Genomic DNA, 16,209 nt, shown 5'->3' on the forward strand with positions numbered 1-16,209 from the left:
CCGACATACATCACAGCAGGATCCTCTATGACCCACCTCCCAGAATATTGGAAATAAAAGCAAAAATAAACAAATGGGACCTAATTAACCTTAAAAGCTTCTGCACATCAAAGGAAACTATTAGCAAGGTGAAAAGACAGCCTTCAGAATGGGAGAAGATAATAGCAAATGAAGCAACCGACAAACAACTAATCTCGAGAATATACAAGCAACTCCTACAGCTCAACTCCAGAAAAATAAATGACCCAATCAAAAAATGGGCCAAAGAACTAAATAGACATTTCGCCAAAGAAGACATACAGATGGCTAACAGACACATGAAAAGATGCTCAACATCACTCATTATCAGAGAAATGCAAATCAAAACCACTATGAGGTACCATTTCACACCAGTCAGAATGGCTGTGATCCAAAAGTCTACAAGTAATAAATGCTGGAGAGGGTGTGGAGAAAAGGGAACCCTCTTACACTGTTGGTGGGAATGCAAACTAGTTCAGCCACTATGGAGAACAGTGTGGAGATTCCTTAAAAAACTGGAAATAGACCTGCCTTATGATCCAGCAATCCCACTGCTGGGCATACACACTGAGGAAACCAGAAGGGAAAGAGACACGTGTACCCCAATGTTCATCGCAGCACTGTTTATAATAGCCAGGACATGGAAGCAACCTAGATGTCCATCAGCAGATGAATGGATAAGAAAGCAGTGGTACATATACACAATGGAGTATTATTCGGCCATTAAAAAGAATACATTTGAATCAGTTCTAATGAGGTGGATGAAACTGGAGCCAATTATACAGAGTGAAGTAAGCCAGAAAGAAAAACACCAATACAGTATACTAACACATATATATGGAATTTAGAAAGATGGTAACAATAACCCCGTGTACGAGACAGCAAAAGAGACACTGATGTGTAGAACAGTCTTATGGACTCTGTGGGAGAGGGAGAGGGTGGGAAGATTTGGGAGAATGGCATTGAAACATGTAAAATATCATGTATGAAACGAGTTGCCAGTCCAGGTTCGATGCACGATACTGGATGCTTGGGGCTGGTGCACTGGGACGACCCAGAGGGATGGAATGGAGAGGGAGGAGGGAGGAGGGTTCAGGATGGGGAACACATGTATACCTGTGGCGGATTCATTTTGATATTTGGCAAAACTAATACAGTTATGTAAAGTTTAAAAATAAAATTTAAAATTAAAAAAAAAGATAATCTTTACTACAAAATTTACTTTGTTATTAATATAGCCACTCTTTTTTGATTAGTGTTAGCAGACTTTCCTCCCACCCTTTTACTTTTGGTTTATTTCTGTCTTAATATTTGAAATGCATCTATTGTAGGAAGTGTATAGCTGAGTTTTGTTTATGTCTGTCACTGTGATAGCCTTTGACTTTTCATTGAGGTGTCTGGACCCTTTCCATTTGATGTGATTACTCACCCAGTTGGGTTTAAGATTTGTCACTCGTCTGTTTCTTTATTCGTCCCATTTTTTGGTTCTTTTAAAATTCTTTTGGATTGGATATTTTGATTTATTCCATTTTTCTCTGTCATTGGCTTATTAGCTACACCTTTTACTTTTTTCGATGGTTACTTTAGCGTTTGGAGTATTTTTCGTTTCTCATAGCGTATCTTTGGTTAATATGATGCCACGTCATGGATAGTATGAAAGCCTTAGCAGTATACTTGTACTTTCCTCTCCTAGACTTTGTACATATTCTCCACGTATGTTATAAACCTTGGTGCGTATTGCTTTTAGACAGATTTCTTTTTTTCAGATTTAAAAATAGGGATAAAAGTCTTTCATGTTTACTCACATAATTATAATTTCTGATGCTCTTCATCCCTTAGAACAGATCCATGTTTCTCTGTGCTATGATTTTCCTTTTGACCAAAGAACATGTGTTGACAGTTCTCATAGAGTCTGAACATGGTGACTCAGCTTTGGTCTGACAAAGTCTTTATTTTGCCTTTGTTTTTTTCAGAGACATTTGTGCTGGGCATAGAACTTTAAGTTGACAGGGTTGTTGTTTTTTCCCTAAGTCCTTTAAAGATATTGTTCTATTGCCTTAACTATATTTTTCCAAAGAGAACTTGTTATCATTCTTATTTTGTTTTGTGTTTTTTTTTTTTGTTTATAATCTATTTTAATTCTCTGATTTTCCCCTTATCAGTGAGTATAATCCTCTTAATACTGTTACACCTTTGTATAATTTTCTTCATGTTTCTTGTTCTTGGGACTTGTTGAGCTTCTTGGATTTGTGAGTTTACAGATTTCATCAAATGTGAAACATTGCCGGCCATTAGGTCTTTAGTATCTCCTCTCCTCTGGGGACTCTAAAAATATATCTTATCAGGGATCTTGAAAATGTCCCTTGGCCCACTGACACTCTTTTAACTTTTCTTCTTCTTCTTCTTTTTTTTTTTTTTTAGTCACTACTTTCTCTATATTTCATTTTGGTTTCTACATCCTCAAGTTCACTAATCTTTAATTCTGCAGTATCTAACTTGCTGCTGTCTTATCTTGGGAATTTTCTAATTCAATCACCCCATTTTTCATCTTGAAAAGTTTGATTTGGGTCTTTAAAAAAATCTTTCAAATCTGCACTTTACTTTCTTAATCTTTCCCCTATATTCTTGAACATAAGGAATATAATTATAGTAACTGTTTTAATGTCCTAATCTGACAATTCTGTCATCCATGCAAATTCTGGAACTGTGTTTATTCATTGTTTTTTCTCCTTCTTATGGCTTATATTATCCTAGTTCTTTGTAAGCCTGATAATTTTTGTTGTTGTTGTAAAATACCAAACCTTGTGATTTTTACCATCACTTCATGGGAAATAGATGGGGAAACAGTGGAAACAGTGTCAGACTTTATTTTTGGGGGCTCCAGAATCATTGCAAATGGTGACTGCAGCCATGAAATTAAAAGATGCTTACTCCTTGAAAGGAAAGTTATGACCAACCTAGATAGCACATTGAAAAGCAGAGACATTACTTTGCCAACAAAAGTCCGTCTAGTCAAGGCTATGGTTTTTCCTATGGTCATGTATGGATGTGAGAGTTGGACTGTGAAGAAGGCTGAGTGCCGAAGAATTGATGCTTTTGAACTGTGGTGTTGGAGAAGACTCTTGAGAGTCCCTTGGACTGCAAGGAGATCCAACCAGTCCATTCTGAAGGAGATCAGCCCTGGGATTTCTTTGGAAGGAATGATGCTAAAGCTGAAACTCCAGTAGTTTGGCCACCTCATGCGAAGTGTTGACTCATTGGAAAAGACTCTGATGCTGGGAGGGATTGGGGGCAGGAGGAGAAGGGGATGACAGAGGATGAGATGGCTGGATGGCATCACTGACTCAATGGACGTGAGTCTGCGTGAACTCCAGGAGTTGGTGATGGACAGGGAGGCCTGGCGTACTGCAATTCATGGGATTGCAAAGAGTCAGACACGACTGAGCGACTGAACTGAACTGAACTGAGATGCTTAGTACTACATCCTTATAAAAATTCTTGAACTTTGCTCTGAAGTTTGGTTAAGTCACTTGGTAACAGTTTGGTCTTTTCAAGCCTCCTGTTAAATCTTGTTAGGTGAAACTAGAACCACCTTTAATCTAAGGCTAATTTCTTCCACTACTGAGGTAATACGATTGTAAATACCCTGCCTGATTTTCCTTGAGTTATGATGTTTTCCCTCTGGCTGCTTGGAACATGCACTATTCTTGGACCTGTCTGAGTTCTGAGTATCAGTTCCTTTTAAGTGGTTCTTTCCTTTTCCTCAGGTAATTGCGCCATAGGTATATGCTACTAAATATGAAAACTCGCGGGGTATCCCCTGTGGATCTTCATAGCTGTTTCTCTGTGCAGCTGTCTTCTCCCCAGGACTCTGCTTTTTGAACTCCAGCTCCTGGCCTCTCCAGACTCCCTGTGTCTTTCCTCAGTTCAAGGTTACTCCTGGCTTGTTTGGATTCTGCTTTGCACCGCAGCCTGGAAAATCTGTCTGGGCAGTAAGCTGGAACTGTCATGGGGCTTATATTATTTGTTTTCCCTCTCTCAGGGACCAGTGTCCTCTGCTTAGTAAGTTGATATGCAGTGCCTAAAAACTTTTGTCTATTTTTTTTGGTCCTCATTGTTATAGTAATATAATATTAACTGTTTAGTTGTTTCAGGAAGGGTGTTCTAAATGGTCTCTCCTACTCCATCTTAGTTAGAAAATATAGAAGAAGTCTTATCTTTTTTTTTGGTGAGATTTTTGATAACCAATTCAATTTCTTTAAAATATAACTTATACTTGGTGACTGTTTTTATTTCTTTTTAGTTTCTTGTGGTCAGCCAGTGACCATGTTGCTCTGCCTCCCTAGACCCACTGCTTTGTGTAATCTATACCCTTACAAAGTAACTGGCAGGTGTTTATTTCAGGGTTTTTTTCCATCTTTGCCCTTCGTTGTGAGTAGTGATGTTAATGAATTACATTCGTGTTTCCTCTTATATCAAGCTCTTTCAGCTCTGTCCACCACCTTCTGTTTCGAGAGCCATACCCAGGCCTTCTTCCCTCCTCTGCTATTACTCTGGGGAACCCTGACTCTCAGAATGTTTTTCTCCTTGTACTCCAACAGCAACAGTTACTTCTTTTGTTTACACTAGACAGTGTGCTAAATTTATTTAGAAAACACACAGCAAACCCTTTCTCCTACTTTTTTTAGCCTAGAGGGTAACACCTGGCTGCTGTGTATTCTGAGTATAAGGATGGGGAAATCAGCAGCAGGCTTTTAATAAGTGCTCCTGTTTCCAGCCCTGTGTTGTACCCTACTGCCTATCACACATGTCATCCTGAGTCTATAACCCTCCCTCCACTGAGAGGCAGAATGGTTCCCTCTTTGGCTGCAGGCCCTCCATATTTATTCTGGGCTGTGTCTTTTCCTAGCTCATTTGTTGAGCTCCACTCCTCCTCTCACTTTCCACCCCCTAGAACTGCGTTGAAAGAGTTCATTCATTGATAAACTTCCTCCTGTTCTTTTCACTGCTCTCTGTTTACCCTTCCCCTTTAAATTGGTATATTCTTCTTCTAATAGGATCCAAAAAAAAGATTATTATTATTATTTTTTTGTCTAAATCTTATATTTAATTCTCTTTTTTTTTTTTTTTTTTTTTTGGCAGGGGTACCAAAGGATTGGTTGCAGGATTTTTTTTTTTAATGTTATTTATTTACTTATTGTTGGCTGTGCTGGGTCTTTGTTGCTGCATATGGATTTTCTCTCGTTGCAGAGAGTGGGGGCAACTCTCAAGTGTCAGTGTGTGGGCTTCTCATTGCCATGGCTTCTCTTGTTCCAGAGCGTGGGCTCAAGGGCATGCAGGCTTCAGTAGTTGCAGACGCGGGCTTAGTTGCCCCGCAGCATGTGGAATCTTCCCGGACCAGGGATCAAGCCTGTGTCTTCTGCATTGGCAGGTGAATTCTTAACCACTGGACCACCAGAGAAGTCCACATTTAATTCTTTAATTCACACTATTGACCAATCCCTTTTCCGACACTGTGTCTTTTCTTGTTTCAGTTATTCCAGCCTCAACTGTTTTTTCCCTTATTTATCTGGATATTACTCCTAAGTCTTCACTTTCTGTGTCACTTTACATGGTTTTATACTCCAGATTATATCCTTGAGCTTCTTCTCTGCTTACTATACCTATTGAACATTTGCATGTGGATATTCACCTTTATCTCAGTATACTCCAAACCAAACTTGCCTTCTTCACTTCTGTATCTCTTCCACCCACCTGTATCTCCTGCCTTGATAAACAGAACTTCCCTAAACTCACATTTAGATCTAGAAGCTTCATTAGAATCTTTGTAAGAATGATCCACATGGCTCCTATGTTACCATATTGGGGGACATACAATATATGATTGTTTCTCTTTTTGTAATGATAAGATTTTTCAGTGGCTTAGTGTCTTAATACAAATTATCCATTAACAAATCCCTGTAACCTCTCACCTAGTGGTTTTTATGGTCAGTGAGCTATTGACAGTCATTGCCTAGGTCCAATATTAGGGACTTATATTTCTTACCAGCTTTACTACAGCAACTTCTTAAGGTTTCCACACCTTTAATTTTTTTCCCTTAACTTGACCCTTCTGTATGCACTACCACTAAATAGATTTTTGTGTACCACAAATCATTTTATGTGATTTCTCTGCTTAAAATTCTTTAGTGGATTCTTAGTGAATTCAGAATACAATCCAAATTTTAGAGCATAGATATACAAGAACCTTTATCATCTGGTCCCTGCTTTACCTGACTGTTATTTACTATTTTAGCTCAGTTGGTGAAGAATCCACCTGCAATGAAGGAGACCCTGGTTCAATTCCTGGGTTGGGAAGATCTGCTGGAGAAGTGATAGGCTACCCAACTCCAGTATTCTTGGGTTTCCTTTTTGGCTCAGCTGGTGAAGAATCCACTTGGAATGCAGGAGACCTGGGTTCAGTCCCTGAACTGGAAAGATCCCCTGGAGAAGAGAAAGGCTACCCACTCCAGTATTCTGGCCTAGAGAATTCCATGGACTGTATAGTCCTTAGGGTTGCAAAGAGTCAGACACGACTGACTTTCACTTTCACTTTATAAATGCTTGAAACTTTCTAAAATAGAATTCATCTTGAGGTAGACAAAGTTATAAGATGTTGGTTTAACACTTATGGGAAATGAGGGACAAGCTGCTGATATAGAGGCAGATGGCAGGATTATTTTCATAGTAATAGCACCTAAGCTTTTAAGAAACAGAACATCTTAACATTTCACAATATATGTAAATCAAATTGTTACACTGTATACCTTAAACTTATACAGTGTTCTCTGTCAATTATATCTCAATAAAACTGGCAGACTATTTATAAATAAAGAATAATCCCCGTGTCTTTGACCACATCAACAATGGCAATGTGGCATCTCAAGGCCATGTCCAAGAGTACTGACTTTAGGGCAAGAAACCCAGGGAAGGAATATAGGATAAAGAGGCAGTGACTTTTGGAAGACAGAAAAGTTACATTTTTTTCCCCAGCTGTATTGAAGTAGAAATTAAACAAAAATTCTGTAGGTACAAGGTGTGACGTGATAGTTTCATGTATATATTAATATACATGCACTGTGAAGTGATTGCTACAATAAAGTTAACACATTCATCAGTTACCTTTTTGTGGCCCTTTTTTTTTGGTATGGTGAAAAAAGTTACATTTTAAAATGTATTGTTTATAAATTTGCCAAGCAAGTATATTGTTTGCCTTGGCTGTGTTGCCATTTCAAATTTCCTTCCCATAATATTTTTCTTCAAATTATTGTATATATGTAAATAGCTATGATTTAATTCATTAACTCATATGAAATTGAATTATAATTTTATAATTAATTTTTTATTCTCATCTATATGTTTTATTTAGGTTCATGTTTAATAAAAATCTACCAAGAAATATATATTATAACATCTTAATAAGCTTCAGATCAGATCAGATCAGTCGCTCAGTCGTGTCCGACTCTGTGACCCCATGAATCGCAGCACGCCAGGCCTCCCTGTCCATCACCAACTCCCAGAGTTCACTCAGACTCACGTCCATCAAGTCACTGATGCCATCCAGCCATCTCATCCTCTGTCGTCCTCTTCTCCTCTTTCCCCCAATCCCTCCGAGCATCAGAGTCTTTTCCAATGAGTCAACTCTTCCCATGAGGTGGCCAAAGTACTGGAGTTTCAGCTTTAGCATCATTCCTTCCAAAGAAATCCCAGGGCTGATCTCCTTCAGAATGGACTGGTTGGATCTCCTTGCAGTCCAAGGGACTCTCAAGAGTCTTCTCCAACACCACACTTCAAAAGCATCAATTCTTCGGCGCTCAGCCTTCTTCACAGTCCAACTTTCACATCCATACATGACCACAGGAAAAACCATAGCGTTGACTAGATGGACCTTTGTTGGCAAAGTAATGTCTCTGCTTTTCAATATGCCATCTAGGTTGGTCATAACTTTCCTTTCAAGGAGTAAGCATCTTTTAATTTCATGGCTGCAGTCACCAATAAATTTACTACCATCTTAACTGAAACATTTTATTTTTTAAAGAGAAGAAATATCCATACAACTTTTTAAATAAAGCAATATGGAAAGGCTAATAAGAACACAAAGCCCTTCCACCCATACTTCCTGTTCTGATTTCCTCTTTTCAGGCAACCTTTTGGGGTTTCAATTCCTCTTATGAATATAATTACTTGGAATTCTATTCTATTTATATTTGATTTATTCATAATTCATTATTATTTAGCTAAATGTAATTCATTATAAAATAACTTTTAAAGACTAAATCTTAATTATACCATATTCATTATACTTTACATTTTTATATTTACTTATTCAATTCAACTGAATCAAATTTTATTGCTAGATAGAAATTTCCTAAATGCAGCAGCGTCAGTTTAGCTGGTGGCATTTACATGAGTTTCCATACAGATAGTTGGTCTTTACTAAATATCTGCAACTGGTCCTTAATCATATCTGAATCGTAAATGGAGTGATGGAATCATGTCTGGATCAGATGGATTCTATCTCCAACATTCACTGTGCCAGCCACAGTTGCAGGGGCTATGACTAGCTACCATCACCTAGCCAGCCCCGTCTCTCACACGGAGCACATTGAGCATCCCCAACACTGATTTGCAGTCTGCATGATGACCGGAGTCTCTGTCAGTGAGAGGGCTGAACTGAGGTGGATATCCCCAGGGTGCCTGCAGCAGGAATCACTCGTGTTCATTTCTCATGATGCTGGGGGTTCTGTCCATTAAATTGAATCTCATCAATTCAGATTATTCTTAAAAAATAGCCTTGTTTAGTGTTGGTGACTTAAACTGTTATTCTTATAGTTCATGCTAGGTTTTTTTTCATTAGTAAATGTCAGTTTCTTCTAATACCTGAATCAGCTGCCATGGTGTAATTTGCAGATATATTTTCTTTCGATGGAATTGGAAGGGTGAGCTAATGGGACCAAAGGGTGTGCAGAAATGGTGCTTAATTATAAAATAATGGAAAACAGTCTGCATCATGAAATTACCTCATAAACAGAATGATCACAACCGAGATGATGCAGTAATTAATGATTACAGCAAGTAAATTAACTTGTTTGTATATCAACCCTACATAAATGATGTGAGAAAGTATAATACCTTAACTATGTAAACAATTAATAAAATATGGAAGACATTATAAATTCACAGAATTGAAAAGCCCACACAGCTATAGAATTAATTACTTTTGTGTGTGTTAGGTGTTTTGGAAACTAAGAATTAATTTTCTGGCTTTGCCTCAAATCAGGACCACCCTGTAGGGAAGTTTAATTCCTCAGTGAGTACCTATTTATCATTTAGCGGAATGTTTGGCAACTAAGCCACCAAAACAACGTATGCAAATGGATGTTTACTAATGATTGAATGAAACCACGCTCTGTTTCTGAATGTGCTTAATTTGAGTAATGTAAAAATACAAGGACTTATTTATTCAAAACAGGTTACCTTAATCAAGATGCAGAATTAGTCTTCAAAGATACGAAGCTGTTTACAATTTTGGCAGTTTTACAATCTGGCAAACATTTCTTTGAAAATGTGAGAGATGAGAACAATATGAGTTTAGTTAGATCAAGCCTAAATGTATGATTATTTAAACATTTTCAAATAAACATTTGAAACTTTATCTTATAAATAATTGTCCTGGAGAAAATACTACATTATAAAACCTTTATCGTGTAGTTTAAAATGTGAATTTGCAGTAGTTCTATGGTCTGGAAGGGGACTGATATTTGTGAAAGAATGTTCTGACCGACTAAAACAAAAACTTAGCATTTAAATTTTAGGGCCAGCCAAAGAAATCATTACATCTAAGGCAACGATATATCTGATTTGATAGAATGTGAAATAGTTAAAAAATTATTTGTGTGGTGTGGTTTGAGACCACAAATTCTGCAGCATTCAAAATTCCATGAATTGCATGTATCCTTTTATTTTCAAAATGGGTGGCTTACTTGTAAGGAAATTCTTCAGTTCTTTATTAGAAATACATCTAAATTTTATGCCCTGCTCAAGGGCATGGAATTCTGCAAACATTTTCCTTTATTAATAGTTGTAAACACCTGGGCATTTATAGACATTACAGATATTTTTACATGTATAAATTTAGAATGTTGGATATAAGACAAAGATTTCTAATTTTAAAATCTATTTGTATTTCATAAGATTCTAGTTTCCAAAAGAGCTTTGCTGTTTTGGTTTGTTTACCTTAAATAAAATATGATTTTTCTATTGAAAATATCTGAAAAGTATATTCTCAAATATCAGCTAGTTCTTGAAATATATCTGGGTAGTTACCAGTGTAAATGAACTCCAATGTCAGGATTCCATATCCTTTAAAACAGATGATTTTTTTTTTTTTTTCCTTTTTGGTAAAGGGGCGGAGAATTGTGGGTTTATTCTTGGAACCATGAATCCCAAACATATTAAGCCAGACTTTATTTTCCCTTGAAAAGTAATTCTGTCCTAATTACCACATGTGCATTGTTTATTGCTTTTAAAGAATGACTTAACATGATTAATAAGCAAGCACCTGAGAAAGAATGTCTTATTTTCCTCCAGAAAAAGTGAGAGGCTCGGCGGGTGAGACCAACCCAAAGGCCAGCACGACACCGGATGATAGTCCTAAAATAAAGTCTTCACTCACAGTTAGGAAAAGAAACTTTCAAAAACGTACTGATCTTGTGAGGCATGGACATTGATTCAGTGTCTCCTGGGGGAGGGAGTTGGGAGGGATGAGATCATGTTTCTGAAATTCAGTGTTACGTCCTAAAAGTTTGTAATTCAGCCTTCTCTCATTTCTTTTAAAACTAGGATTTTCCTCTTTATTCATCTCTGCTGGAACATAGTGGATTTCTCAGTCCCTTTGGTGCTCTTTTATTATATAGATGAATGGCTATTTTTATTTTTTTGTATAAATTCTTCTAAGAACTTCCTCTCTTTGATTGCCTATGTGACATTTCTCTCCAGTCTTTGAATCCATTTGATCAATTATTTTTGGGAAATGGAAGTTTCTTCTGTGAAACACAGGAAAGAGCTATATTTGAGCCCACCCTATATGCTAGGGGCAACGACCCGTGTTTTGCATCTATCATCTCATTTCATCATCCTAGCAACTCTACAATGAATACATTTTACATGTGAAAAACCAAAAACTCAGTGAGGCAAAGAAAATTTCTCATGGCCTTGGAGAAGATCAACCACAGAGCTGTGGTCCAAACACAGATGTATGCAAAGATGATGCTCGCTCAGTTCACTGTGATGATTCCAGAAGACCTGGGCTGTGATGATTGTCGTATCTTAAACGCGGATGTCTGAGTGCTATGCTCATCTTCTGAGACTGAATCTTTCTGTATATACACTGCTAAGAGTTCTCAATGGGTTTTGCTGGTGGCTCAGTGGTAAAGAACCCTCCTGCCAATGCAGGGGACTCAGGTTCGATCCCAAGACGGGAAGGATCGGGAAGATCCCCTGGAGAAGGAAATGGCAACCCACTCCAGTATTCTTGCCTGGAAAATCCCATGGACAGAGGAGTCTGGTGGGCTACAGTGCATGGGATTGCAAAAGAGTTGGACACGACTTAGCGACTACACAACAGCAACAGGGAGTTCCCAGTATCTACTATTATCATGTTTCTTTAAAGTCTGAAGTTCAACACATGTGTCCTTGTGGAAGAGAAAACACAACCCATTTCTCTAAATTGTTCTTATTTCCACTGACCCCTTCCTCAGGTCACCCTTGTCACCTCCTCCTAAAATAACTCCCTGTGCTTGTCATCACTTCTGGTTTGATGTTCTCTCACCACATCTTCTCTATTAATTATACATGCTTTGTAACAGTATCATCACAAACTGGGCAGCTTAAAACACACTTATGTGTTTTATGGTTTCTATGAGTTAGGAATACAGGCTCAGCTTCAGAGTGTCTCAGCACAGTGGTGTGAGAGACTCTGAAGCTTACCCACGCATGGTAAGCCTCCAGAGTATCTGTCCCTGCAAGCCCGAACATTCCTTCAGCTTCCAGCTGCTTCAGGTAGTGAGAGTGCTTGACTTGCCATGGCAGGGTTCTGTGTATTGAATGGACCCGGAGAAGGCAATGGCACCCCACTCCAGTACTCTTGCCTGGAAAATCCCATGGATGGAGGAGCCTGGTAGGCTGCAGTCCATGGGGTCGCTGATTCAGACACGACTAAGCAACTTCACTTCCACTTTCACTTTCATGCATTGGAGAAGGGAACCCACTCCAGTGTTCTTGCCTGGAGAATCCCAGGGACAGGGGAGCCTGGTAGGTGTGAGACACAATATCAAGGTGTGTTGGCCAGGGCTCCAGTCCCAACTAAGGCAAAACTGGGGAAGGAGCCACTTTGTGGCACATATCAGATCAGATCAGATCAGTCACTCAGTTGTGTCCAACTCTTTGCGACCCCATGAATCGCAGCACGCCAGGCCTCCCTGTCCATCACCAACTCCTGGAGTTCACTCAAACTCATGTCCATCGAGTCAGTGATGCCATCCAGCCATCTCATCCTCTGTCATCCCCTTCTCCTCCTGCTCCCAATCCCTTCCAGCATCAGAGTCTTTTCCAATGAGTCAACTCTTCGCATGAGATGGCCAAAGTACTGGAGTTTCAGCTTTAGCATCATTCCTTCCAAAGAAATCCCAGGGCTGATCTCCTTCAGAATGGACTGGTTGGCACATATAGTTGCTGGCAACTTTAAGTTTCTTACAGGCAATTGGAGCAAAAGCCTCAGTTTCTTGTTGACTGCTGGCCAGAGGTCCTTTTCGTTTGTTTATCACATGGCCCTTGACATAGGTCAGCTCACAACACGGCAGCCATTTCTTTAAAGCCAGCAAGGGAGAGAGAATGTCCTCCCCAGATGACCGTTACAGTCTTGTGTATTGTAATCATGTGCATGCAATCAGGTACATCCCACCACCTTTGCTGTACTCTACTGCTTGGGAGCCAGCCACAAGTCCTGCCTACACTCAGGGAAGAGAATCACTTAGAAGATGTGCACGCCAAGAGGTGGGCGTCTTGGGGACCGCCCCAATGTCTGTCACCTCCTATCTGGGCCGTGACTGTTCTTCCAGTTCATTGGATCTCCAGGCCATTGACCTCTTTTCTTTGTCCTGATACATCAGTCTCCAGCTATTTTCACACCCCCCACTGTCCTGCTTAGATTCCTTGCTTCCATATTTCGATGACTATCATGCTAATATCCTGATCCCTTGACCCTTTGCCTATTGACTGCATTTACCTGTAAAGCCTCCAACTCTAGATAAGCCCCATGATGTTTCTCCCCTGAATCTAAACTCAAATGGTACAACTGTAAATTCATGCTCACACATTCCACTTGGCTCTCCACAGTGCTCAGCAATCTTGCCACGTTTTCCCACTCAATTTGCTTCCCTATTTCCCACAAGAGCTGTTCTAAACTTTCTTCACTGCCCTTAAATCTTCAAGCCCTTCCTCCTCCGCCTCTTTGTTATCAGCATGTGAACTTAACCCCTGTATTAAACACATAAAAAGAGAAACCATCATACAGGATTTCTATCAACTTCAACCCAGTTTACAAATCTTCCTGTATCTATGTCCATCCTTTCCTTTCTTTCCTCCCCTGTCACCAGATGAAACATTTGACTCCTATGAAATGTCATATCCTCCACCTGAATTTCATCCCTCTTTTAACTTGTAGTTTCAACATATTCATCTTTACCAGCTCCTTCTTATCAATATTTAAGTATGCAAGTGTTTAAGCTATTCTTTAGCCCCATGTTCCCCTGTGTAGTCACAGGCCTATCTTTCTCTTCCTTTTTACAGCCTGACTTCTTGAAAGAACTGAACACACTAGATGTCACTTTGACCTTACCTATACTGGCTTTTCAACCCTCATTCTGCCTGCCAACTTCATTGCTTTTTGGTAGTTCTCATCTCACCAATGGTCTTTCCTTAGCAACATTCAATAGAGTTGACCCGTCTTTTCTTAAAATATTATTTTTCCAGGGAACCCTCCTATAGTGCTAGTGGGAATGTAAATTGGTACAGCCCCTATGGAGAACAGTATGTGGTTCACTGTTGTTGCTTACTTGCTAAGTTGTGTCCCACTCTTTTGCAACCCCATGAACTATAGCCCGCCAAGCTCCTCTGTCCATTGGATTTCTGGGACAAGAATACTGGGGTGGGTTGCCATTTCCTTCTCCAATGGAGGCTCATTATAAAACTAAAAGTAGAGTTACCGTTGCCTTCCCTGGTGGCTCAGATGGTAAAGAATCTACCTGCAATGTGGCAGACCTGGGCTTAATCCTTGGGTTGGGAAGATTCCCCCGGAGGGCATGGCAACCCACTCCAGTATTCTTGCCTGGAGAATCCCCATGGACAGAGGAGCCTGGTGAGCTACAGTCCCTGGGCTCGCAAAGAGTTGGACATGACTGAGTGACTAAGCACAGCACAGCACAGCACAGTTACCATATGATCCAACAACCCCACTCCTGGACATATATCTGGAGAAAATACTAATCTAACAAAATACCTGCAACCCAATGTTCATTCAGTTCAGTTCAGTCGCTCAGTTGTGTCCAACTCTTTGCAACCCCATGAACCGCAGCATGCCAGGCCTCCCTGTCCATCACCAACTCCCAGAGTCCACCCAAACCCACGTCCATTGAGTCGATGATGCCACCCAACCATCTCATCGTCTGTCGTCCCCTTCTCCTCCTGCCCTCAATCTTTCCCAGCATCATGGTCTTTTCAAATGAGTCAGCTCTTTGCATCAGGTGGCCAAAGTATTGGAGTTTCAGCTTCAATATCAGCCCTTCCAATAAACATCTAGGACTGATCTCCTTTAGGTTGGACTGGTTGGATCTCCTTGCAGCCCAAGGGGCTCTCAAGAGTCTTCTCCAACACCGCAGTTCAAAAGCATCAATCCTGCACTCAGCTTTCTTTATAGTCCAACTCTCACATCCATACATGCTGCTGCTGCTGCTAAGTTGCTTCATTCGTGTCCGACTCTGTGCGACCCCACAGAGGGCAGCCCACCAGGCTCCCCCATCCCTGGGATTCTCCAGGCAAGAACACTGGAGTGGGTTGCCATTTCCTTCTCCAATGCATGAAAGTGAAAAGTGAAAGTGAAGTCACTAAGTCATGTCCCACTCTTAGCAACCCCATGGACAGCAGCCTATCAGGGTCCTCCATCCTTGGGATTTTCCAGGCAAGAGTACTGGAGTGGGTTGCCATTGCCTTCGCCCCACATCCATACATGACCACTGGAAAAACCATAGCCTTGACTAGACGGACCTTTGTTGGCAAAATAATGTCTCTGCTTTTTACTATGCTGTCTAGGTTGGTCGGAGAAGGCAATGGCACCCCACTCCAGTACTTTTGCCTAGAAAATCCCATGGACGAAGGAGCCTGGTAGGCTGCAGTGCATGGGGTCGCTAGAGTCAGACATGACTGAGTGACTTCACTTTCACTTTTCACTTTCATGCATTGGAGAAGGAAATGGCAACCCACTCCAATATTCTTGCCTGGAGAATCCCAGGGACGGGGGAGCCTGGTGGGCTGCTGTCTATGGGGTTGCACAGAGTCGGACACGACTGAAGCAACTTAGCAGCAGCAACTGCATCTAGGTTGGTCATAACTTTCCTTCCAAGAAGTAAGCATCTTTTAGTTTCATGGCTAGAATCACCATCTGCAGTGATTTTGGAGCCCAGAAAAATAAAGTCAGCCACTGTTTCCCCATCTATTTGCCATGAAGTGATGGGACCGGATGCCATGATCTTAGTTTTCTGAATGTTGAGATTTAAGCCAACTTTTTCACTCTCCTCTTTCACTTTCATCAAGAGGCTCTTTAGCCACGCATTCTGGGAAACAAACTCACTCAGAAGGACAATGCAGATAGTGGAGTGCAGTTTATTACACCAGCGGGCCCAAGGCAGAGTCTCCTCTTAGCTAAGGACCCTGACCAGTTTTTCTGAAAATCTTATATACCCTAAATGTACGTGCCAAACCCACCTCCCCAAATTCCCTGAAACTAGTCTGAACAAAGGAAAAGAAAGTTACAATCAAAGTTAACCCATGATTCATATGCCTTAAGCCTAGGTAGTTAACAGTGGACAATTATCAATA

The sequence above is a fragment of the Bubalus kerabau genome, chromosome 16 (genome assembly GCF_029407905.1).
Source record: "Bubalus kerabau isolate K-KA32 ecotype Philippines breed swamp buffalo chromosome 16, PCC_UOA_SB_1v2, whole genome shotgun sequence".
Classification (NCBI taxonomy): domain Eukaryota; kingdom Metazoa; phylum Chordata; class Mammalia; order Artiodactyla; family Bovidae; genus Bubalus; species Bubalus kerabau.